We start from the raw sequence: 26,743 nt of genomic DNA on the forward strand, positions 1-26,743 counted from the left end.
TGAAAGAAAATTAAGAGAGATTAATGTGAAATATAAGGTTATAATTAGACATAGGTATCTGTTTTCTACCTGCTTTTGCCCATGGGGAATTTGGAAAAATAAATACTCTTATTTAATAAAATTCTCAACGCCAACAGAAAAGCAGGGCAACTTTTTAAAAGCTATGACAACATATGCCAGACAGGCTGTGTTGCAATGGGTTTACATTTCAACATGGAATGGGTTATAAGAGAATACCACAGCCTGCTATAGCATGTTTTGGAAATATCAGGAAAGAGAAATCTAAAAAATTCATACCAAGGGGAAATAAGCAATGCAATGCTCCTGTACCAGGGAAATCTGCAGAAACTCCCATGCACGAAGGAGCAGAGGTTCCGAAGAGATGATCCAAATATTTTAACACCAAGGGAAATTGGGGGGGGGAAGAAGAAAAAGGGAAGGGGCGGGGAGAAGAAAAGGGGAAACAGGGAGGAGAAGGCCAAACAGATTCTTCCTCTAGAGAAGTCCCAGTTTGAACACAGTTTCTCTACTTCGTCAGAGGGAAAACAGATTCAGACAACTGCAGTGGTTCCTTCCTCATCTTGCAGCCACCTGGAGGATGGGAAGCAGAGAAGTTGGGCATCCCTGAAGGCAGGTCTAAATGCCAGAACAGTGAAACTCATTCTGGTGGGCAGGACCGAAAACCGATTTTGCAAGTGGCCCTGCTATCCCTCTCACTTTGTTTGCAGTGCCACCGGCTACATCAGCTAAGGCAACCTCCAGGCACCCGCTGACAGATGTAATGCAGTTCTAAGCATGCTTCTCAGTTAAAGTTGTATTTCACTCACCGGAAAATTCCAATCCCTATTCTCAGTAACACATTTTTCTACTTCTAAATGTACACTTTGGGCAACTGTGAAGATGTTGGTGGAATTTCTTTGCAAGTAAGAACTGAGGTTTTCTTCTTTTTTTTTTTTTAATATTCAGATACACATATAACTTTCTCTCCTCAATCACAATTCCCATGAACATCACCCAGCCCTGAGCTCTGTTTGCAGGTACAATAGATCTCAAAAGACCCTTCTTTCAAGAAGGGAAAGCAAATTCCCTTCATTAATCTTCTAGAAATCTAGGATGAGACTCTACAGAGCAAACTCTCCAAGAGTAAAACATGAATTCACATAAGCCAAATAAAGACTTCATACTGGACCAGCAAATGCAAAAGGGGTTTTGGCGTTTGTCTGTAACTGCAGTATAAAATGAATTTCTTGGTCCTAGCTGGGATCACACAACGCTGCTAGAACTGGACATTCACTGGGCTTTGTACTTCAGCCCCATTCCACCTGAACTTGTGTGCTTTAAATTGCTTTTGATTTCAAGCAGGTTGTGGCACTTGCTGTTCCTGGCAAGGTATCTTGGACACAGATTGCCTGCTGCCTCTTTGAAAGCATGGAAGTTTCTTGCCCACCTGCAAAAGGATTCTTTTTCTACCCCTAAACACCAGCGCTAACTCCTAAGGCTCAGGCATCCATTCTCCCCCCCAGAAAATGAACACTATTTGTTCATCTGTTTAAGAATGCAATACAGTGAAGGCACACATAGGCATCAGCTCTGTTTAACATAGCATAAGGTATCTATGACATCTATTTTCCTGCACTGGTCCCCACTCTCCAAAAGCATTTTCTGCAACCAGATCAAAGCCCCCAGGAAGTTTGTGGTCTTTACAGAATGGTAGGGGTTGGAAGGGACCTCTTACGCACCCTTCACATTTCTTTTGCCAAACCAGAGATGCACATGCATTTCCACACACACTCACCTCTTTTGCTGCATCTCCTCTGCCTGCCCTTTTCTCCCTGAATAGCTTTCTCCAACTTAGCTGGTCCAGCAGTTGGAAACAACATTATATGCTTATAACACTACAAGCTATATTACATGCTATATGAAATGCCCACGCTTTCCACACCTAAGGTAGGTGTTCATCACCCTCCAACAGCAAAGCCAGCCTGAGAGGTCCCAGCTACCTCCTTCCCACCCCTTCCACCAGCTCTACCAGCAGAAATATCCGTGGGGCGCAGCGTTTGCGCAGCCCTGAGCAGTTGCGATATGCTGGCTTTTAGGGGTTAGGGAGTGAGCAAAGTGGTGGGGTCGGAACTCCTCAAGAGAGTGTTGCCACCAAAGAAAACATGACATGGAGCTGTGGACTAATTGCCTGCCAGCAGGCCTTTCTCTGGGTTGAGAGATGAGTAAGAATATCAGGATCTGGCCAGCTGTCAGGGCTCTAAGCGTAGAGGTTTTCTTTAATGGCGTTATTGCTGAGAAATAAACAATTGTCTGTCACTCATTACTGCACGCAGGTCCTCGCATCTCTCTGAAACGCTGAAAAACAGCATCTTACAAACAAGGAAAATGAGTTATTAAGCAATTGGAAAATGATTATACAATTATGTTCTGTTCGGGTACCATTAGTCACAAGGAAGATGGAATATATCCAAGCTTTAAAAGTGAATTACTCATACAAAATTATGTCTGCTGAGAGTCACTTCTCCTTTAGGGTTCAGTATCTACAGTGCAGGACTTTCAGAGGAGGAGACGAAGCAGCGTGTTATGATAAAGCATAAGAACAGGAGCCAGGTTTGGGTTCTAGTCCAGCCAGCAGTGGTGAGCAAGTTGCAACTAGCATCAGGTCTGAGCTGGTATAAGCAGTCACAGAGCAACTGATGCTAGCAAAGCTAGGCAGACTCGCAGCAATGCGGAAACCAGCTCCCGCCTCCCGTATAAGTGGGTGCGCGAGAAAGTCAGCCAGTTGCGTAGTTTACAGGTTCCCAAATCCAGCAGTCACCCCAGGTAACAGTTCGTCCCGCTTACAAAGAAGGTACATTCACTTTCAACTAAAACTGAGCCCTCTTCCTTCATCTGCCAAGGCTGCTCCCGATGGACCATTTTCATGCCAAGCTCTGTAACCTCCATGCACTCCATCCATGTCCTTAGTAAGGGGAGAGTGGCCTCAATGACACTGTCAGGTCTCTGTGGGCTCCTTTCGGTCTCACCATCCTATAGCGGATTTTTTAAATATATTTAAATTCCAGTTTAAGTTCTCTGGTTATCTTTGCTGCCTGTACATTCCAAACATGCTTCAAGTTCATTCTTGTGTCAGCATTAAACATTTTGCACAGGTGTGGCCTCCGCAGAGCCAATAATAATTACGCACTTTACCTGACCTTTTGTAAAACCTTCCTGTAAACTGGCACCATATATCCCCCCTTTCCCCTCAAAAAAAAAAAAAAAAAAAAAAAAAAAAGAGTAGTTTTGTAATACAATACTCAGCCTTAAACTGTGTTGGGGCTGCTGTGCTGCTCCATTATGTCTCTTGGAATGCTTTTTACTGCTACTTTAATGTAGTAAATGAAAGGGCTTAATACAGGACAGGTAATAGACAAGATTACAGATTATGTCTTCTTGTCATTAGCTGAAACCAAGTTCTATAACAACAAACAATCTATTCTCTGCCAAAAAAAAAATCAGGAAGTTTGGTCAGTTGTAGGTAGCGCAGGAATAGGCAGGATTAATAAACAAAACCAAACCCCTGCAGTTGATCCAGTACAAGTTTGATCATTGCACCTCTCCAGAGCTCAGCCTGATTTCATTCCTTCACTTCCTCATCAAACAAGCACCTTCTTCTCTCAGCTGCCGTCTTATTTTATTTCACTAAACACTTCAGGACAGGAATCCCATCTTCAGGACTGTTGGGTGCTTGAAATACTATACAACTCCATCGGTTTTGGTTACAGAGGAACCTAGGTTTAAGCTGTGAGCCTAAGTTCCCCTGGCTGTTGAAGAAAGGTGAGATCTGGATCTGTCATGGTGTTTTGCAACCCTGCACACTGAAAGCACAGCGAGGAGAAGAGCTCCAGCACGGACTCTGAGTCACAGGCTGTACCAGGGGTGGAAATCCGTCTCCTTGCCTGGACAAACTATTGTTTGATCAGACTCAGCCAAAGCCCCAGGCACATCCCTTTGGCTTGCTAAGCAGTCACTCCCTGCCTCTGGTGCCAGCGCAGTTGCATGGATGGGTGCAGTCAGCGCACCTCCTCTACCGCTCCCACTGCAGACTTCCAGCGTGGGGGGTAGCACTCACCGAGCTTGCTCTGACTTGTCCTTGAGGACAGCGATGAAACCTGTAGCCAGTACCTTAATAATGGTAGCAAAGTTAAACAAATGGCTTCTTGCTCTTTACCTAACTTCCCCATGCATCCTCACAGAACCGCTGTGCATTTAGTAAATAATATTCCTTATACAAAGACTGTACGATGAAAGTATGACTGATTTAAGTTCAGGGCTTCCTTTTATGAACTGCAGGCCGCGGGCCAGTACAAATCCACAGAGCTCTATCAGAGCTTCAGTCAGTCAATGCCTGTCCAGCGTATCAATCCTTGCCCAGTATCAATCAGCAGAACAGTGCCATGGACCTCCATGGCATTCTGCCAAATCCCATCAGCTGAGAAACTGTCCTGATGAACACAATGTTCTCAGTGATGATTCGCCCTTGTCAACATTGCCATTAGCCAGAATATTTTCAGAAGCAACTTCAACACGGTTTAGGAGCTCTTTAATAAACATGCATTTAGGTAAGCTATCTTGGGGCAGGGAGATAAATGAACGAGGCAAAGTTAGAACTGAAGTGTGGCAAAACAATTCTGCAAAATGTTTTATATGTTACATAATCTGTCCCCACTGAACCTCAGGAGTTCACATTGAACACCATAAATCAGACCACCTGGGGCTCCCCTATGTCTATTGCAGCTGCATGCTACAAGCTCCCGTAGAGGAAACATTCCCTTTTGTTCTAAGGAAGTAATAGAACATAGTCTGGCAAGTCTGCCAGGAAAATGCACAAATCAAAAGCAGGCCTTGCACAAAATCAGCTTCTGATGTGTTCGTTTGCTCTGGATGGATGTAGCAAGCCGACAGTCAGAATCACTTTGTCCTCATTGATTACTGATGCTTTTGCCAGCAAGGTGAGTGGCATGTGGAACAGCCCATTCTAAAGAAACATCAGTTGCATGGAAAACAAGACCGAGACGTTTATTTCCCTTAGTGAATCTTTTCCTTAGTGAATTTCAGCAGTCGGGAAAGGCGCTGGACACTCAGCATGAAGGCTGAAGCCCTCTCCCAAGGGCACACACAGCTTAGGCAGCAGCGCTGGCCACCGCAGCTGTGTCTGCTCCTGGAAGGAGTCCCCACAGGTCAGCAGCAAGGTAGCCCCAGGCTGTCTGTGGCTTCTGCCACGGTCCTAAGCCCTATTCTCATTACCATGGAGAGGTGTCCACTGCTGAGTGCCAGAGATTGCAAACACAAAAATGTGCAAAACTTCAGAATATTTACCCAAGAAAAGTGACGGAGAGAAAAAAGTAGCAGTCTTTTCCCAGGAATATAATGGTAACTTCCTTTGCTTCTGTCTTAGTCCTAAACCTGACCGTCGTCATTGATGGGGGAGGAAATCTGTCCTGTGAGACCTTGTGAGAATTCCTCCCAGGAGAGGTGTTACAGACAGTTTGCCTCAAACATCCCCTTGGACACCCGCAATGCCCAGAAAGCCAGAAGTTAGAAGAGACTCGTCATGTCCCTACAAAATCTTTGGTAACCAATGTGGTGAGGAGCACATCATAACCGTTGGTTGGCTGGAAGGAAGAGCACGATGACACGCGTTGAATGGCCTCTCTGGTGGCCCTCCAGATTTTTGGGGCAGCTAACGCATTTCTGCAGAACTGTCCTTGCTATCAGACCACTGAGATGGCGTTTGAAACCTGCGTCTCCCACTGTTCTGCAGCAAGCTTGTTCTCTTACTGCAGCTCTGACACCTCCCTGCTTAGACGTCATGTCCCAGCCATGCAATAAAACAAGGAGTGGATCTTCTGGTTGAGCTTAGTGTAGTATTTCGTCTGTGGGCTTTAACAGTATGCACAAATATTGCAGAACACATGCACAGATTTGAGGAGAGGAGGTTATTGAAGGAAAGAAAACCAGACGTGTTTGCTAGATAAGGGACTAGGGGAAAAGTAAATGCTGTTTCCGTCCAGGACTGCAACATAAAAAACCTTGATAAGTTAAACTACTGCCTGAAGGGAAGTGTTTCCTAACACTTTGCTGCCTTCTGACAGTGGTTTTGGTTTAGAGGTGTGGTTTTTATTTTTTTATATATATATACACACACACAAAGACAGCACAGAACATATGAACCGGCAGCAATAAATTTGTTATTTCACTCTAAGATAATTATTTTTAAACTTTAGTCTTTTCCTAAGAAGCTGACAGCTCTGTGGGACAAGTCATATTTGGTGGCCAAGAAAAATAAACGGGCAGGCAGAAGCCTCCCTCTGTTGTGGCTCATTTGTAGTAATCAGGTAGCAGGAAAGCAGAAGCAAACCGGCAGAAAACATCTTAAGTCAATGGATTTTCTCAGGCAGCGCTAAAGCTGGCAAAGTAGCCTTTTGCTGCGTCTGACAGGTAGGAAGCGTAAGTGGAAGCCTACCAAGGGAGAAAAGGTCACGGTTTGAGCATGCTGTGTACTCTGCTGTTCTCATGGCAAAGCATGGATGTCTGGGACTGTCACAGCTGAGTAAAATACAAGTCAGCCCTAAGGCCATTTTTTTTTTTTTCTTATTTACAGCAGGAGCCACGTAGGTTCTTCGCAGAGCTGACTACACTGGAACCCAAAAGGTGACCCCAAGCTACCTTCCGACACATTTTCCTATTCTCAGGCTGAGAACAGCATAGTCAGAGCAGAAGGTCTGGGCTTAATCACGTTTCATTAGGAAGCCTACAGGAATTGCTGCTGTCCCGAAAGGGAGAAGCAGGACTTGAGAATGAACTCAGAATTCAAGCCAGCTTAAAATAAAAAAAAAAATATATGTATATCATTTTCTCCCTGAGCAAATTAGTTACCAGAAAAAGCATCCTGCCTTCCAGCCCATCACCTTGTTTGACAGTACCTGTCAAAGATAAAATCTTTCAATGAATTAAAGGAGGGGAAAGGCCAATCCCTCCTAGTTATGGTGCTGTGATTTACATCAGTGTAATTATATCTTCATTACTGTGGGAGACTGACCAAGACCTCCAGGGAAAAGTTACTAGTACATAAAAACTTTTCTTTTTAATTGCGATAGATCTGCTACTGTATGTCTAAACCCATTAAAACACATTGGAACAAACCAAGATTAACAGAAATATAGTGCTAGGCTACAGTTCAGATTTGTTAAATGTTAAACTAATTGCATTGCATGCTTTCCAGTCTTTAAGTGGTAGTACACTGGAACTGGGTCACGACATTACATTACAAGGGTAATATATAGATCACCCTTTTTTACTAGCAGCACTCTCTTCCAGATCCATCTTATCTTAATATAAATTCCTAATGCTTAGTCATTGCAATACTTGCCTATAATTCTAATACAAATATAAGTTTAACCTGGAATTTACTGCAATCACATTCACTCTGAAAAGTGCCCTCATTTATTCAATGAAAACTGCCACTCTGAGGGCCTCGTCTTCAGAGAGCAAAATCAATCCCCCTTGTCACTAGCAGGCTTTCACTTGGAAGAACACCCAGCACTTGAACAAACTGCCATAGAGACACAGAACGCACGCTGCCTGCTTCTCTGGATAGACCTGAGCGTGTAACACCCAGCAATAACACATCTGGCTTTGCAACCAGCTGATACAAGCAAACCGCTGCAATGAGCCTCACACTTTAACTGTGGCCTAAACAGCTCGTCCCGGGGCTGTTAGAGCTGGCTCTTGCCCCCCAGCAGAGAACCTGAATCATCAGGTGCCCCTACTCAGTACTCGACTTTTATAGGACTATGCACATGTTTAAAATTGGGAGTGTTTTTATCTCACACTTTATAAGGGCTAGTGTACACACACGCATACGTGTGTGTGTTTGGGAAGGTTTAACTTTCTTAAGGTTGGCCTACAACATATCTTTTTCAGGTTTCAAGATTCCCCCCACAGCCCCCACCAGCCTGGTGGACATGCAGACAGAGCTCTCATCTGGAACAATTCTTGCACTCAGTGCTTTATATAACATTATACCCTACACAAATAATCATTAAAATGGAGGAAAACAAGTGAAAATTTGAACTGGTTAAATAGAAGCCCCATGCTAATTACACAGTTTGTGGTATGTCCCAAGATTTCAACATAAACCCTAAATTTTCCTTATCTTTTCAGGCTTTCATTGACCAAGTTGATATAAGCAGCATGATCCTTAAAACATAGTTCCATTTGCTTCAATTGGATTAGAGCTTTACGTTCGTATTTGTAGCGTTAGATCCTTAATGGGCATATTTTTTGGAAAAGCATGATTTAATATGCATGCATGAGTATATATTAAGCCTTAATTAACTTCCTGGAAATTAATTCTTAAACATCTTACATCCTCACAGTGTAGTGTTTTCCGGTCTCTATTCCACCAAAGGATGCGAGACACAGAGAAAACTAGGCTTAAAATATAATGCAAAAGACAAGAATCGGGTCTCTTCTAGATTAAAACTTGTACACCGTCCGCTTAGGCAAGGTTGGTACGGACACAGCAACACAGGTCTGGCGCTTCGCCTGTACCCACGGCACCCATTCATTTCAGTAGACCCTCTTTTAGGTGCAAACCGCCCCCATGGTTCCCTAGGACTGCATTTTGCACAGCAGGCAGAAGGCGTGGCTCCTCACGTACACAAATTCATCCCTGTCTTTCGGGCTCCTCTAGTGCCCACTCATTCTCAACAAGTAAATGAGAGAGGCAGGATTTAACTCTGAATAGCTTTGCTTTTGCTGATCTAACTTTGACCCTTGATGACAGTTAATGTCAGGGTTTTTTTGCATTCAATTAATTTAACGGTCCAGATTTTTAATTTGCATTTCATTTAACATTTCAGATTTTTAATTTGCCAGATATTGTTTATCAAGTATTCATTTCAGCTCCTTTCACTGTACATACAGTGCATACTCCGCAGTAATTAGTGTGCAGTAAATTAATTCTCTCCTTGTTCCTTCATCAGATATTGGATTAAGAAACTTCCACTGTACCAACGTAGTGAGCTAGATTAGGAATTTCTCATCCATACCACCTTTGTCTTTTATATGTTATGCTGCCTTAATGCTTTACACGATAAGAAATGTTATAGTTAGAAGCAGAAACCTCCAATTAACTTGAGTCACATATTTGTTTGAAATTATTATACTCAAATTAAATGTGTTCACATGGTTCCACAGTCTCCTTTAGGCAGCCCTACATTTTCCTTAAGAAAAAAGGTGGTTGTTCTATTTATATAAAGGCATTTAAATCACCTGATGATTCTTCATCAACTGCCATGAGCGTTAAATCAGGTCCAAAGTAAACACCCCGTTATAGATCTGTCTTCTGCATCATTTCAATATGGGCCAATGATCAGCAAAGGTGTCCTCTTACAAATCCAGGGAAAGTAGCACACAAACTCGACAGAAGGGCATTGCCGCCACAGTCCACTGAAATTATGCATGTTTCGCAAACATTTTCACAGGTCATTTGACCTATCCCACATCCACTAAGACGCACAGCACACAGACACGATTGTTCCCAGATCAGTCCAAACTAGGTGAACACCTTTGCTCAGTGATTAAGGCTGGTCTTCTCAAACTATGTTCATCTTTATCTGAAATAACCCTGCAAAACTCACCCACATGCAGTTTTGATATAGCAGTCGAGTTATCCCTTGTAAGATATTTTTCTAATATTTTGGACATTTTTGCATACAAGGATCAATGGAAATACTAGTAAGTTGTGCTTTTTGTGTGTGTGATTTAAAAGTCTACAAGTTTATGAACGCAGTGTTTTGCTTCAGTGGCAGGAACAGGTAACACGAGCGATGTGTGACGGGTAGGAGGAAGCATCGCTCCCTCCTGAATCCGTGCCTAAAGTGTCTTAGATCATGTCAAGCACCAGTGCAGGCACACAGGGTAGCCGAGTCTAGTCTGGACAAGCCCCAGCTTTAGCTACAGAGCACGGAGAAGAGGCGGAGAGAAGATCTGTGGCAGAAGAGGTTTGGAGGTTGTTTTGAACCAGCTCGCTGCTGAGGAGTACGAACAGGCCACCCAGAACTGAAGTTACCCACAGCCATGTGGATAGCTCACAGGTTTCCCCCTTGCTTTTCTACTTGAACCAGCAAGACATAGTGTTACACCTGGAAAATGGTAGCAGAGGACAGTCGCTGCTTTTCTTCCCCACTGACATCAAACACAGGGCACACAGTTGTACTGAAAAGACAGAGGTTGCAACAAAGGCATAGGAAAAAGATCATTGAAAATTCTGGGAAAGCTAGTAAAGGAGAGAGGACTATGCCTTGCTTCCCATCCAAAGCAATAAGAGCTTCCATTCCACAATTACCACCTTTTCAGTTAAGACTACAAAATTGCCAATACAGTGTGTGACCATGGGCATCCCTCGAGTAGAGCTGGTGCCTCATCAGCCAGAACAGACGATGTCCTCCCAGTCTCTGCCCCCTTCCATAAATGTGCACAGTAGTTGCAAGGAATAAAAAAAAAAACCCATGAGCCTAAGGAACAGGTCACACATTCCCAGAGGTCACCGTAACCTCCGCTGGAGCTTACAAGTATTTAGAAAGCTTTGAATTTTGACACCAAATCATGCTAACCACTCTAGGTTTCTCTCCTCACTATTTCTAGAAGTCTGTCTCACAAATTCGTTTCATCCATTAATAGACACGGTCTTCTCATTTCCTGGTTAAGTTTGCTCAGCACCACATATCCCCTTTTGGTTTTATCATCCTTTAACTTATTTTGGATGCGGCTCTGCCCAGTCTGGTACATATATCCATTTTATCCCCTTTAGTATGGGCGGTACAATAACGACCTGGACTAGGAGTTCATCAGAACACCTTCCCTGCTTACTCTGGACCCACCAGGCAATGAAAATTAACTTTGCAGCAGACTGGAATTCAAGTTAGCTAAGAGTTGTCGACTGGCAGACTTGCCTAAGAAGTGAAAGAGCTTGGTTTAACTCTGCTCTGTACACCTCCCATGAGTTGCTAAGCCTTCCTGTAACCTGGTTTTCCAAAACAGCATCTGGTATCTTAACTATTACAACGTACAAGACTCTGGGATGTTGGGGGTGGGCTGCAAGCTCCCCATCAGCACATGGAATGCAAGAGCAGCACTGCTGCTTTCGGGTGTGCAACAGACACAGGGGTCTCCCTGTTCCCCTTTACCCCATTACCAAACACAGCCAGCGATGTCCTCCATAGTGTGGAAGTGTGGGGCAGAGTGGCTGTGTGCCACATCTCTGCTGGGTAGAAGAGACTTTCTACCTGAGGCAACCTGTCGTAATAGGAATCAGCTTAAGGCTCGACCCCAGCACGCTGACAGGGAGAAATGCAGCACACACTACTCTTGCTGTGATGAGTGCTCTTACTTCATTGTTCTGATTACACAGGAACAGTGTTCAGTGCACTCTGTAAGCTGCTATTGCAAATAGACCCTTAATTCTTCAGGAGCAGAAATATTGGGACATCTTGGGAGAAGAATTCACACCTGAGGGTTTTAACGTTATTTAGGGAATCAAAGATTACCCAAAGGCATCAGAAAGATTCTGATATTCTTTCCCAGCCTCCACCTGCCACCGATTAATGTCCTAAGGCTAATCTCTCCCCGTAGCACTCTCCTTGGGCATACTAGGCCTGGGAAGCTGGAAAAGATTCATAGAAGATGCTTCCAAAAAGAGTTTCCGTTCAGATTCATGACAGACTTGAATATAAGCACCCCAAATTCTACAGCAAAGTTCCCTTTGACTCCCATGGCATGCAAACAAGGACAAGCTGGCACAAACTGATCTTCTCAGGCTTTAAAGAGAGGAGGCAAGAGAAACATAATCAGATTCTAAAGGCAAGGCAAGTCCCGTGTTTGTAACAGCTTAACTGTACAGGGGGGTGCAGGCACAAGAAAAAAACCTGCTGTTTCTTTCTTAATGAGATAACCAACAAGTATTCCTGAAGATCAGGTTGCAGTTGTCTGTCTTCTGCTGCTGCTCATAGTCACAAGGGTTGCATTGACGGGTAGCAAGAGCACAGAGCCCCTGCGCCAGCCCCCCGCTCCAGGTCACTGCGTGCGTTTGGGCTGGGAGGGGGGACCATACCTGAGCACAGCCCCCACCAGCTGCCCGGGATTTTGTACATGCCCCTAACCACATGGTAAAGCACGAACTTTGTGACAGTCTCCTCCTCTGACAGCTGTTTGCCAGTGGATGCAGGAACGGCACAATTTGGCCCCAAGCTCAATTAATTTCAGCAAAAGAAAACTAATCATCAGTATGGAAAAGGGCTTCCTCAGCACGAGACACTGAACAAAAGCAGATCTCTAAGGCTGTGGCAAGTTGATAGTAATATTTATTTTCCTATTTAGGCCCATCACTTCAAGGAACACACAAAAAACAACGATTTGACAAAAGTGCAAAGTGACATGAAGACCCATGTCTTATTTCTCCACTGATTGCAACGTGTTTTGTCTTAAAATAAAACAAAACATTCTCTCTTATATTTTAAAAGTTTAAGCTTTTTTTCTTTTTTAATCTAAAATGTTCCATTTATTCAGTAAATAGCCTATCAGGATAAAGGGTCACTGAGTATGCCAAGGGAAAGTATATCTTTTGAATTAAAGGATCGAAAACTCAGTCAGGCAGAATACTGGTTGCTCTCAAGAACATTATGGGAACTAATGAAAGAACCCGATTTCCTGCCTTATACAATTAAGTAATCAGCTGCCTTTGGTTACCCCTAACAACTTACACAGACAAGGGGATTACTAAGCAAACAGACTGCAGCATTTCAGAATACAGAGTCACCAGCAATGCTGAAATGACAAGCATTCCCAGGGGAGTCACTACCTTTTCAATTTTAAGAGAAGGAAGTGGGATTATTAAAAATTTAGGACTTGGCAGACCTCTACAGAAATGCTGTGGCTGATGTAATGTGCTCGATCAAGCTAAGTACAAAAATAACCCTTGCCGTCTGAAGAATCTTTCCCTTACTACCTATTCTCCAAGACACAGTGAATTCCTGATCTGGTTTAAATGAAGGGGTGCTTAGATACAATATAAAACTATCTTGTTTGGACCAGAATAGATTCCTGTGATGATGCATTCAAAATGAAGCATTATGTTGTGGCATAGTGCAGCAAAAATGAATCATGTTAAACAAACGCCCCAGGTTCAGCTGTGGGTAACTTATTTCTGAAGAGTAAGGAAAGTATTTCTTAATCTCTCCAGAGTGACTTGGTGTGCACAAGTACAAAATAAGCAGCGAACAGCCTCCCCCGGTCCCGCCACAGGCGCCTGCTGGGGACCAGGTTTTCAGGGTTTCGGTCCTCAGTGGTCACTGGGAGTTTATTAGAGATTTATGACTTCAGCGGAAGCTGTGCCAAGAAGTTTTGGGAATCTGCCCCTAAACCAACAGCACGAGGAGTGGTGGAGTAAGCGTAGCTTGGTTTTCTCATAGCAGGGATGTAGCCTTTGGGGTTCCTTTCTCTTTGTGCTAATAGACTTTGCTGCCTGCTTTTCAGCTGATTGGTACTGTCGGCGGTGGGATGGGGAGCATCATAACTGCACCCCGAGGTGCTTTGCTGAGCACTCTGCAGCCTGCTGGGGAGCGAGGGGGGAGCTGCTGCTTTCTATGAGGTCGCTCAAACCTGTCAAATAAAAATTTGAAAGTCTGCCAGGGAAAAGAGGTGACAAAGTTATTTACAATTTGATGAGAAAGAAAAGATAATGGGAGAAAGAACATGGGCAATAGCCGTGTTCTAGAGTGACTGAATGCCCAAAGTAAAGAAAAATTAAAATGCTATGCTGCTCACTTGAAGCCGCCGACCGGAGTGCTAGAAGCGCTGAATGGAATAGTGCTTCAGAAATAAGGTAAATATTCACTCTGACTTGCTATTATCTGCTGGGGCACTAGAGACATATTAAATAAACAGCTGTGCAATGTTGAAAATACTTCCAAAAGAATAAGAGAAACTGTCAGCATTGCCAAAAGATAACATAGAAGGGGGCGGGGGGCAGAATCTTGTAGTTAAGAGACATGGAAAGTGAAATTTATCGTAGAAGTGTGTTGCCTCTCTGGGTTTTTAACAATGTGAACCATCTGGCTCTACTGTCTCCACCACAGGGAGATCTAATTATTGGGGAAACATTTGCTAACAACAGCACCTGGCTGCTGTTTGGTGTTTAACTTTCTCTCCCTGCTGCCACAACCTCAGGTTCACAAGGCTCAGGCACATCTGCAGTTTCAGATGGATTCAATAGTAATCTTACTTGGCCAATGGTTTCAAATCCAATACATGGCTTGCTTATGATTATTCAATTGACAAACTTTGAACTGCCATAAGATACCATCATTTTCCGTCTCATTTACCGTCCCATTCTGGACAGATCCAAAACCGGTTCCAAAATTCCTGATTATTTACCTTGTCCTCCTTCCCCAGTGTCCTCAGGTGCCAAGGTCTGGGCAATGTACAGCTGCGTGCTGTTGGGCAGGTGGAAGTTATAAAGAGGACTAGGCAATCTGACATCAGAGATGGGATTAACCCCTGGAACACAACCCCAGATCTTTGGGCTGTGCTGGTGGGTCAGATTCAGTTGCAAAAGGATCCTTGCCCGATTCCGGCCACAGGTACTAAAAATGCCACCAAAAGTCCTTCCTTGCAATGCGTCATCAAGATCGGCCACACTTGCTGAACTGAAGAAAACCAGGAGGCCAGACTTCACAAGGCACCACAGTGCAGCCTCCCAGCCCAGCCCAAACCCCACGGCAGCCTCAACCCTGCGACCAGAGCACCCACCGTAGCCACCACCTGCCTGGCGCCGAGCGCGGGCGGCTGTTGGCACAACAAACCTGCTCTCTGACGGCTCTGAAGCGCAGTTTGGGACATAACATCACGTGGCCCTCGTGTTGCTGTTAGTGCACACTGCTGGCTGCTGTTTTCCTGCATGACCTTAGAGAGCCGACGCTTGGCAACGCGAAGCTCGCGCCCTGCCTAGACACATTTTTGTCCTGTCAGTCAGAATCTTCCTATTCCACACTGCCTCCTCTCGAACCTCCCAAACAACGAGCTGTGGAGCCAGCAGCTGGGCTTCACATGACCGGATTCGGATTCCTGAACACGACTGAAAGGGAGAGACTTTCCTCCTATGTAGATACACACAGAACAGGTTTTCGTTTCAACAGAAAGTTAATATAGCCATTATAATAATAACTATAAAATTTATACTGCTTTTATACATCTATCGATAAAATATACAATAAGATAAAATATAGAAATTAAAAATAATAAATATTATATTTTTAATGCTTTTTTTGTTTTCCCAGGAAGCTTCCCATGATCTGTTCCCATACTCAAAATTATTCTTTGCTTTCCCAAGACGGGAGGCAGCGAGACCTGGGATAGCCGGCTTCAACCACAATCCAGAGAGGGGCTAACTCTGCAGAGAGGCAGCTAAGTAAACTGAGATGCCTTCAAGGAGGCAAGTGGTTTATTTGTATTGCTCTGCTGTTCTCGCAGGTGGAGTAACAGAGCTCAGGGCTAAGGACGGGGCTTTTGTTACATCATTTCTGCCACGGCGAGCCGGGCCCCTGCCAGCGTTGCACGCCTCTCTCCGCCCGCAGTCGTTCGGCAGAGCGGCTCAGCGCACAGCTGAGGCGGCGCTCGCTGGAGAGGCTGCTGTGCCAGATCGCAAAGGGATCCGTCCTCAGTGGTCTTCAAAAAGACACCCGTAGCCGTCAGTGGAGAGGTAGCAAGGATATTTCCCTATTCCAGCCGGGAGGGGTTAAAAAAAAAAAAAAAAAAAGAAACACACACCCAAAGAAACACACAACAAAACAAAAAACCCCACACAACCACAGCACAGTCACAAGAAACCCCCACCACAAACACAGAAACTGCCAAATCCAAACACCCCAATTTCAAACACTAACTATAAGATTCGGCAACTGAAGGTTGCGCAAACAAAAATGCAGCCAATAAATAAGCCCTGTTCAACTACAAAAATTGCTGGAAGTTTATATCATTCCCTGGACAGTAACAGCAACACCCCTAGAAATTTTATTGATATCTCATGCCAGGATTCTGAACACAGAAATCATACAGCAGGTATTTGTATCTGTAATTGCATAAATCTAGGAACAAAGCTAAACTATCAGCTTACCAAGCAAGAAAAGGGCATGGCGTGCCTAGAGATGACAGAGATTAAAGCGGTAAATCAGACTAACAGTAGTAATGGATTACTTCAGCGCCTTCCTATGCACTACTTGTGTGCCGCAGCGTTCACAATGACTTTTCTTACTTTGGCATCTTGAGATGATTGCTTTTTAGATTAGTGAAAAGCAAATAAACTGTAAGGGATTAAAATGGGTACTTCATACAGCTTCTTCTGCAATACAGGAAGGGGGAGATGTTCAGTGAAGCTAAAAGGCAGCGTACCTTAACGGAACGTGTTTAAATGCATAATTTCTTTCATCCTACGAAAATCTGTCCTCACTCTCTCGTCTTTCATGGGGACAACATTGGGAGCAGGGGAGGTTTTATCCTCCGTCTTGTCTCCCTGTACCCCTTTTATACAGATGGTTTATTCACAGATTCACCATATCTTAGCAACTCTAAAAGTCCACATCTCTCCTCCAGATCTCCCTGCTGTTCCAAATTGGATCTTTTTCTATTGCTGGGATATCCACAAGAGATCGGGATTTAAAGAAGAAAAATGAAGTCATACCACATCCAAAGCAGATGTGTTAAATTCTCTCCATTCCCAGTTTTGTCCTTTTCTCACCGTTGACCACCATCTTCCCCACCACTCACATCAGTTCTGTCATGGACGTGACACGGAGTACGGAGACCTCACCAGTATCAAAGAGCCACCTTAGATTCAGAGCTTCCTCAAGAGTCCCGTAGTCCCAGGCAGACTCTTTCCACCGTTCTGCTGCATAACCTCGGGCACTTGAGCCAACTCTTGTCTAAGCCATCTCATATCGGTTCTTGCCAGTATCCTCTAGCCACAGTTACACACCATAATGTTTTGTCATGGGGAAGGGATCATTGCTTAGCTCCTCTCTCTGACTGTACGTTCCATTTCCCAGCTGCGTCACCTTTTCTATTACATCAAACTCACTCATCTTCCTCGGCAAGGTCTTTCACAGCTTATCCCTGACCCCATCTTCCCCATCATCATCCCCATATACTAGACTAAAGCGTTCGTTACGCTTACAGAAAAACACCTTCACGATTTCAGCCGCGCTACCTTTGCGTTCAGTGGGAATTCCTTGCGAGCACCTGCAAGGCTATTAGCTCATTCGTGTCCTCTCCCAGCAACCTCACCAAAAATCAAAGGTGATGCTTTCACAACTCACGTTCTGTGGCCACTGCTTTTCCTGTTGGTCAATAAACTCTCATAACACTCTTCCACCTCTTTCTACCCATCTCTAGTTCTCCTCCAAGGTTGTAAGATCTTTGAGGCAGCAATTAACTTTTTGTTCTTTTTGCTTAACGCAAAGAGGTCCGGCCTTTGAACAAACGACAAGCACCTACAGTATTCATCCCAAGACAGCGCTGGTATAAACAGCTTTCATACGCTTGTTTATGTGCCGGTGTGTGATTTGTCCTGTCGCCTGGAACTATTTTTTTTTCTTTCTTTCTGAGTCAGAAGAGCCCGTATGTTCCCACTATGGGTTTTATTGTATTCCCTCTTGAAGAATCTATTACTGGCCCTTGTCAGGCTACCGACTATGGCAGCAAGGAATACTGTTTTCCTATGCGGGCTGATAAATGAGCCAATAAATTCTAAATCCACTGCCATGGATGCTTCAATTATTGCTATTATTTATTGTCATCTGTTATGAGTTAACTATCTCCTTGGGACAAGTTGGCTGTACTGAGCAGGGTGAAGAGTCTTCTGTTGCATTAAAAAAAGATAACTGGTCCTGTAGAACTTGATAGGGAGGATGAGAGGAATATTGAAGTGGGAACATTTTCTGTGGGAGCAAGAACTCCCGATGGAAAAGGGAGACGTCACACTGCTTGCTCATTGTTTTCATCAGCTGCATTACTGGTTAGAAGCTTTACTGCAGGATAGTCAGCAAAAGGGAATCTGGATATTTTAGAAGGGGTGGTTGGCTAGAAAACCAAGGACAGACAACTGATCCAAATGGTTGCATGGTGGGGGGGAAAAAGCAAAGCACGTGTCACAAAAAGAAAGAGCAAGTCTTACTGGGAGGCAAATTCCGAGATGTAAATATCATTTAGATACTCAAGTTAGGATTTGCCACAAAAATATTAAGCCAGTGATAAACTGTTTATACTTAAAATACCTGAACTTCCTTGTTGAGTACAGATCGCCCACCCCCCCACCATCCCCGCCAAAAAAGAAGAAAAAAACCGCACACATCTATGTAGATTTCTGCAATGGGAGAGGATGAAAAGGGACGAGTGAATGACTTCAAGTGCATAGTGCACAATGCATAGTGTTAACAGGGGATTAGGAACCCTTTAGCCCCTGCAATAAAAACATGCCAGCAAAACCTGCATGTGCCTTATAAATGGGGAATACTGCAATATTTGGGTATTTATAATAGGCCATGGTCTTTTTTTTATTAGGATTAGCTAAATTTTTAGTAGAATTCAGATATAGAAGCATCATATGCAAAATGCACTGAAATCATACTTTCCTAACCAGCACTATCACATGCATCCAGTGTTGATCTACTGTTAGATTTACAGAACAATGCTGGGTTATTGCTCAGCTCAAAACACATCTCTGGTACAGACAAACAAAGTTGAAAGTGATGGATTAGTTGTATGCAATTCATTTGACAAGCATCAGAAAGTGGAGAGCAGGGAGAGGGGGGAAAAAAAAACCTTTACCAAAGCCACGTAACCTGAGTTAATGAAATTATATTTAACTAAGGGTGTGTATTTAGACTTGATCTTACCTTGGTGACTTAGCCATTAGTAGGAATTCATTGTTTACCTCCACGATTCTTATCTGTACTTAGGCAGTGTTTGCACGTGATTTTCAACTGATTGCTCAACATGCTCTATGTTAGACTGTTTTGAAATAAATGAAAACACAGCAAGATCACAGAGGGCTAATCTCAATTATCTAATCTGCTTAAAACTGCATGGTTTCTTTTCTTGTTGAGGCCACCTTACAGCTTCCTCTATGGGCAGACCTGTACCTACTGACGCCGAACCAGGCATCTGTTTCTTCTTTTGCAAGACTAAAACTGTTCTATCAGTGAAATGGAAACAGTTATTATTTCAAATTACTTTTCTTAGATCAGCTGAGGATCACTCCTTAAGAGGTAATAACCCCCTATGATGGTTATGGGCTCCTATTGACATTCATGATAATTGTGGGTGTTTGATTTACATAACAGACCCAGTCTCTCTCAAAAAATAAAATAAAATAAAACAAATACCACAGACCCCCGAAAATCTGATCATAGGATGGTGAACATTAAGCTCTGAGCACCTCCAAGGAAGCTGGATAGCTCCTAAAGACTGTAATGATACAGAGGAAGGGAAAATCAAATCTGAATATTCTAACTTGAAGTCTACACTCCTGCTGATGCTGGGGCACAGACCCTGTCCAACAATTCATGAAAAGAACAGAAAAACAAAAAGAGTTCCTGGAAAACCATTAAGCCAACGGGCAACTTACAAAAACACCACATGAAAGAAAAGAATTTACAAACAGCTTTTGTAGTTTGTGTGCTTGCACTGACTGGAGAGCACAACAGCCAAAACTCTCTCACCCAGAAGGAATATGGTTTAGCCTTATGCAATCAGTTCTAATATTTCACCTGGAGCACAGCTGAGCTTCACAGCCAAACTCCCTGAGTAACTTCAATTTCTAGCTCAACTTCTTCCAAAGATAAGACGAAAAAGATAGTTTTGCAGCTGAAGAGTTAATGCAGACGTTAAAGAGCTTGCGCACTACTCTGCCAAGATCCGATGTCTCTGTTGTCTTCTTAGAGAATAAGTTTGCCCTCGGGACATGTCTTTCAAGCAGCTGGAGCCCTTGGGGCGATTCAGGAGAAAAAGACTTCTAGGAACACTTTTACTTAAGCTCCAGCGCACACTCTCCCTCCTACACCAGCCACTGCTGCGTGTCCCGTATTGCAGGGTGCAGCAACAGAGCACTACCCTTCTGCCCCGCAGCCCTCGTAACAGGCTCCCAACACTAACAGCTAGGTAAATAAATGGGAAATGTGAGAATACGCTATTTAAGAAGTGTGAAATGTTCATACCAAATCCGGTTCTGAACTATGTGGCTAAACTTAGCTGCTCTTTCCACCGCCCCTCTGCGTTTTCACCTTCCCCAACATACTATTTACCACCAAGTATCTGGTTTCCTCTACGATTGGACTCAGCCACTTTTTCTTTCAGACTTCGCGACTATCCGTTGCTTCTCCAGCACCCTACGCAAGGCGCCGCGCGCGCAGGGCGCACCACTGAGGGAGTAATCGGCATTCAGCGCAAGGGCCAGGGGGAAGCCCATTAGAGCAGCCCTGGCATTTTCAGTACAGTACCCACCGGTAAGGAAGGGGCTGGCTCAAGATGGAGCAACTGAATGGCAAAAAGACTCTGTAGGTTTACTTAAGACTTCCTGAAGTCTCAGCACTTGCCTGATGACCTTCCTTTTGAGACAGATCTTTATTACAGCTTTTTAGACAGGAGTTCAAAGGAGTAGCACTGACAAAATAAAAGCGATGATTCCCTCCACACCCCAGATCACAGCTTGCCAAAGAGGTAAGGAATTATCTTGCAACCTTTTCTTCTTTCCATACAACAACATGAATACTCAATCAAGAAGCAGCAATGAACATAAAGGTTCAGAGACAATCCCTGGTTAAGCACCGATATTTGCATGCTGTCAGAATTATTTGAACTTCTTGAGTCTACAAAATGAGGTTGAGCTTCTCCCCAAGAACCACCACTGTCTGATTACGTTCCTCATGTGATTCATTCTCAGTAAAAGAAAAAAAAATCTGAAACATTGATTTTCCCAAAATACAAAAAGATACTAGTAAGAAAACCGCATTCAACCAAAAAATCATGAGGAAGGGAAAGCAAGATTGAAAAGCATGCGCATTTTCCTGTATTTGAACAGCAACATATTTATGACTACCTTCAGTTTCAGCAGAGTTCAGACTTAAATGACAGAAGTCCATCACCCCTAGAAAACAAATATGCAAGTGGAAAGTCTGGCCGCTTTCCTACCATAATGATTCACAGAAACCACAGCTTCTTTAGTTTCACGTTACACATATGCGTCGGTCTGAGAACCAAAGCTCCATGTTTTTACTTCAGTGTTGTGTCCAGGGCTGTCCAAGGACTACTAGCAACTTGACCATATACTGTTAGAGTAAGGCTAACTCCTAGCTGTCGATTCCCTCAGGGAGCCAACAGGTCATAGAGATTTTCCTTAACACAATCTCATTGCTGGCATATGGCAGATTTAAGCTTTGGTTTTGCCATGAGACTAAAGTGGCGAGTGTCCATATGGGACACGAAGCTTTAATTAGTACCGGGCAATAGCAGCTCATTATATCCAGACTGGCAACAGAAACCGATGAAAAATGAGATGAAGGTATCCTTGAGATTCTAAAACTAAGGGAAATTAAAATCATACCTTTCCAATAATCATAGTATGAAAATATCTGGAAAAAAACCCTGTTTTTTCCACATGGCAAAACAGCACAACTTGGTCTACTGCAAAAAAAGGAAATACAAAAATAAAGTTTTGCTTTTTAAAAAGCCACAAATTTAAGAGACTTGATCAGTCTTAAAACCTTTTTTTGAACTGTCACAAAGCAACATTACTGTTGGCAAAACTTAACATTTTACCACAAGATTTGTGACAGCCTGATGGAAAATAGCAAGAGTTTCATAAGCACCCCAGATCCTAGAATCTTGTTGCTTATTAAGAATTTATTTTATTTACAAGGCACATATTTCCAATCCTCACTGATGTGGGGGTTGGAAAGTAATATTTTTAATCCCTTTTCACTGTTTTGAAAGATCTGGCTCATTGAATAGTAAATATTCAGGGTTGCCCATATGTATGTCACTATTTTTCTGCCTGGACAGAGGCTCAGAGAACACTTCTGTCTTGCCAGAAATACTTCCTGGCTAAAAATTTCTGAGAATTTTTGATCATTATTTTCACAGGGCACTGGGACAGATTCTTTACATGAGGCCAGCAAAGCAGTCCATCAGAGAGTAACATGACTCTTGCCATACCACCCCACCCCACCCCCCCCACCCCCCCAAAAGGAGAGGCTTTTGCATGTAGCTTTAGGGGTACCCGTGAAGGAGGATGCTGCCTCTGCTCTGCCTGAAGGCAGTAGGTTCCCACTACCTTGATGAGTCAGGCAATACGCAGCTTACCTCGGCAAAATCCAGGTTTAGTTTTGACATGCTGCTCTTCCAATTTCCTTTTTGCGATTTAGCGGGCTGTTCACCCTCACTCACAGGCAGCATTTCACTCTGGCAGCCAGCACAGTGATTCCTGGGACCATCACATCAACCAGACGAAGACCGACTTCTTCTCACTCAAAATATTATGCAGCACAATTCTTCAGTTACTTCCTTGCAAATGAGTCTGACAAGTGTCGTATAATGTGCAAACCAAGTTAGACAAACAAAAGCATGAGAGAGCATGAACAGAAATAAAATTGTGCAGAGCAAACTTAGTTGCGAGGCTGCACAGACAGCAATTAGCTGACTGGCAATGCAATAGGAAAGATGAATTTACCACTCAGAAAACCCTGAACAGCACATATAACACGTACTCCACACGAACCAAAGACAATGGTTCCTCAGACAGAAGAGCTGTCTTGACACCAGCATGAATATAGTTTTTTTTTTTATCTCCCTCTGTGCCAAAAATGTATTTTCTAAGGAGTTTTGCCCCAGGTGGTGATGGGAAGATCCCTGAATTCTATCCCCAAGTAATTATGAGACCTTGAGGAAAAAGATTCACTTAAGTGCACCGGGCCTCCATTTACCTATGGTAGAATAGGTATATAATCCTAACACTTATCAATAACGCAGAAGGGTTGTGAGACTTAATTAATTGTTAAGCACTTCAAGGTCCTCAGCTGCAGACTGGCAATCTTTATTAATTAAGTTCTATTTATCAGCTATCACATCCCTTACTTATGTAAATATACCAATCATTATCTTTATAGCAGCTTTAGACATTTTTTAATCCTTTAAATTTTTTGCCATATTGTAGTCCAAAGATTTATTTTTATGAACATCTAGAACGGAGTGATGGGTGAGGGAGGGCACGTTGTATCAGAACACATTTGTTCCCCCACTGCAGCCCCCTTTGCTCTGCCAGAGGTAGGTAGGGGGGCTACCACTTATGAAAATTTGGCCAACTAAATCCAGCTGGAATCTATGCAAAGAGAACAGACATAGTTGTTTAAGAATGATGAACTGGTTTTTTCTCTTCCAATTCATCACCTGCTGCAGAGGTAAACTTTACCATTTCCCCCTCACAAACAATAGGGTATCACCAATCTGTTTAAACAGAGGAATTCTTCCCAAAAACAATAGGCGTCATTAACGTAATGATTTGTTCTGCTTAATGTCCTTTAAAAATCAGGTTCCAAGCACAGGCTTTCTAATGCAAAGCTCAGAAATAACTGTTATGCATGACCTGGCCTGTGCACCGAAGGAGGACACGTAAGGACATCACACACGGCTCCTACTCGACGACTCCTGCAAGTTTCCCCATTAACCCAGTGATCACTTCTGGCCTGTACAGCCGCAGGAACGTATGCACTGTCTCCCACGGGGCAGATGTTTACATGCTATTTAATTTTAAACTGCGGGTACAGCAGTCCTTTTGGGTTCAGGATCCAAGCTGTAAAGAACTAAGTGAATATGTAAAGTTTCGTTACACCTTAATTTAAGTGAAAAGGAGACGATGGTTTCTGTAGTATTACCTGGGGTGGGAGGGGGAAGGAAGGAAATCAATGAATGAAAAATATCAGGGGAAAGAAAAAAGTTCTATTTTTGGATATACACTCAGTTCTTTGGGGGACCTGGGAAAAAAGTGCACAAATTACTTTCAGTCTGGCAGTTGTGAGTGATCACAGAATATTATGTATGCAATAAAGCTAAGAAACTCTGTTGTCTGTCAAAAATGAGACTGAGCGTTGTCTTAGGCAGTAACACTTGATCTACTATTAATCCATATGTCAGAATAGACTGAAAAAAGTATTGACAGCTTCAAGCAGAAAATTACAATGTACAGGCTCTTTTGAATTCCTAAGGGAAATCCAGAGCTATAGGTAAAGCTACTGGGTCGGGGGGGGGAGCAGAATCCAAATTCTATTTCTTTACAAATGCCCTAAATGAGTTATCATTAGTTAGCTATTACATGTGCAAGTATAAACAAATTGTTGGGTCATTGATGAGCTCAACCTCATGAAGCGTCTGAGAACGTGTGTTTGGAAAGGGATACCACAACTTGGGAGCATTTTGAAGTAACTTACAAATCAGCTAACTCGGTCAAAAGATAACTCACTTGAGAATGATATAATTACTTTCAGTTTGCTTAAAGCCAAGGAAAAGTTGACACAGTGATTAAAAGGAGTGGGGGAGGGTGAGCAAAGGAGGGGGGAAAAAAAGTTACTTTATACTGCTTGAAATTGGGCTGTTGTGAGGCCTAGGACCTGAGCTTATTTGAGGAAAGATTATCTTGACAAATTGGATAAACATTTTGTGCATGACAGGACGCTGATGGAGAGTCTGTTCTGCAAGCACACCTGGGGGATAGTTTGCTTAGTGTGTGACCAAGGTGTTCGGCTAACCCCGAGTCCTCCCAGGGCGCTTTGTTTACCCTGTGACAGGTATAGGCAGATCCGAAGCCGAGGCCTCCATAACAGTTCCTGCAGAATTTGCAGATGCATTTCGCTCCCCCCCACCTTGGGACAAAACACCTCTTGGCTAGACTAGCCCACAAAGGCTCCGCCAGACCGCCACAAGTAAGTTTGCGCTTAAGGAAGTTTGCGTTGAAGGGCTGGCATGCCCCGGGCAGTAAGTGACCAATGCACATAAGGTGTTCTACCTCCATCCCTCATCTTCCTCACCCCTCAGCACTGACTAGAAGGCACCGTTCCAACACCCTGATGGAATCAAGCAGTGAAAGAAAAACGTGTCTATAAACACAACCTACTGGTTAATTAGCAGGGTAACGAGCAATAACTGTGTAGACTCGCCACTTCCCTACGTCAGAAAACAGGGATGCAAAGGTCAGCAAGGCTATTTTGTTCTGCCTTCACGTCGGTGTCAGAGACCGAGTGACACGGACACTAGACCAAGGCGGCTGTTGAGTGCTGTGCAGCTTGTTGGCGACACCTGCTAGCATCGCCTGAAGGACTCTGTCCAGGCAGGCAGCAAGCAAATTTTTGCCTCTGACAACAGAAGCAGTTGTACTGGCAACTAAACCTTTGCAGATCCCAACAATCCACCCTCAGGGTTTTTTTCACGTGTTTGAAGTCAGGCAGACAAGGATTCTCTTCTCAAACGCCACAACATTCCCAAAGCTGCCACGCAACACACCCTGCACCTTCCGGGGGGGCTGGGTTCCAGCCAGATGAGCTCTGGCCCTATGGAGAGCTGGTTCAAAGGCAAGCACTAACGCCAGAGCGAAGGAGAAGGATGGGGACAGAGGAAGAGACAGTGGCAAAAGATAAACCATGTGGAGAAGCTGAAGCCGTTATGGGAACACTGTTTAGGACTACAGAGGTTTACACTAGCAGATGATAAAAGCTCAGATCACAACTTGTTTTTTCATATGCCAAAAGTTTTAGCTTAAGACTGTACTCACAAAAGTAAAGGAATAACCAGTTCCCTGGATAAACTCTCTCCCCAGCTCAGCTTCAACTTAGCTTTTGCCTGTGCTTAGCCTGTGAGCACGCCCTTGGCCATTTTCTACCTCCGAAGCAACGAGCAGGGCCCAGAGGGCAGTAACGGAGAAAACTCTTTGGAGAAGATCAGAGTGGGGCTCACCTCACCTCGCTTGAGCTACTGCAGGGCGGGACAAGGCACCCTCCAGAGGAGGTCAACCCTGACCACCGGCTGCCAGGGGAGCACACCCAGCTCCCTGAAATTAGATGCCTAATTTTTGGGTGGCTAAACTGAAGGGGGCTGTACACCAACTCTAGTTACCCGAGTCGAGCACACCAGTACATGGTCTCAGGGAAGCTAAAGCACTGAACTGGCAAACTTCAAGCCAGCTCTGATTAAGTGATCTGCAAAGTTGCTATCAAGCAGCATGGGGAGTGAGGCTTATGCGTTTTATACTCTGGCGACACATCATCCCAAATCCTAACCCTCTACCTTACCCTAATCAGCTCTGTTTGGGGACAATTGGCTTCCTCTACCTTCTTATTCATAAGACATTTTAAGAGGGGACATTAGAATTAGGTATCTAAAATTGACAGCTTGGATTAACCCTTTAGACATCAGCGATAGATAATAATATGTTTTATTTGGGAATGGCCCATAATGCTTCTACCTCTTGTGTCCACTAGACTATGAAGGCAACTAAGCACCAGTGACTTGCCATATAGCACAAGGATGTTACTATTGCTTACTAGACCAAGGCAGGACTACAGAGATGTTCATGGCATTTATTCTGAGTACTAAGAAAGGG

At 43.7% G+C, this 26,743-nt stretch overlaps 1 long non-coding RNA gene across 1 annotated transcript; it reads left to right on the top strand.

Moving 5' to 3' along the window:
* Nucleotides 1-13,286: 13,286 nt before the first annotated feature.
* LOC142059482 (uncharacterized) lies at nt 13,287-17,872 on the top strand. Its single transcript, XR_012661375.1, has 3 exons — nt 13,287-13,930; nt 15,384-15,538; nt 16,696-17,872. It is a non-coding gene; the product is annotated as an uncharacterized LOC142059482 (long non-coding RNA).
* Nucleotides 17,873-26,743: the final 8,871 nt, after the last annotated feature.

This window comes from Phalacrocorax aristotelis, chromosome 7 (genome assembly GCF_949628215.1).
Source record: "Phalacrocorax aristotelis chromosome 7, bGulAri2.1, whole genome shotgun sequence".
Lineage (NCBI taxonomy): Eukaryota > Metazoa > Chordata > Aves > Suliformes > Phalacrocoracidae > Phalacrocorax > Phalacrocorax aristotelis.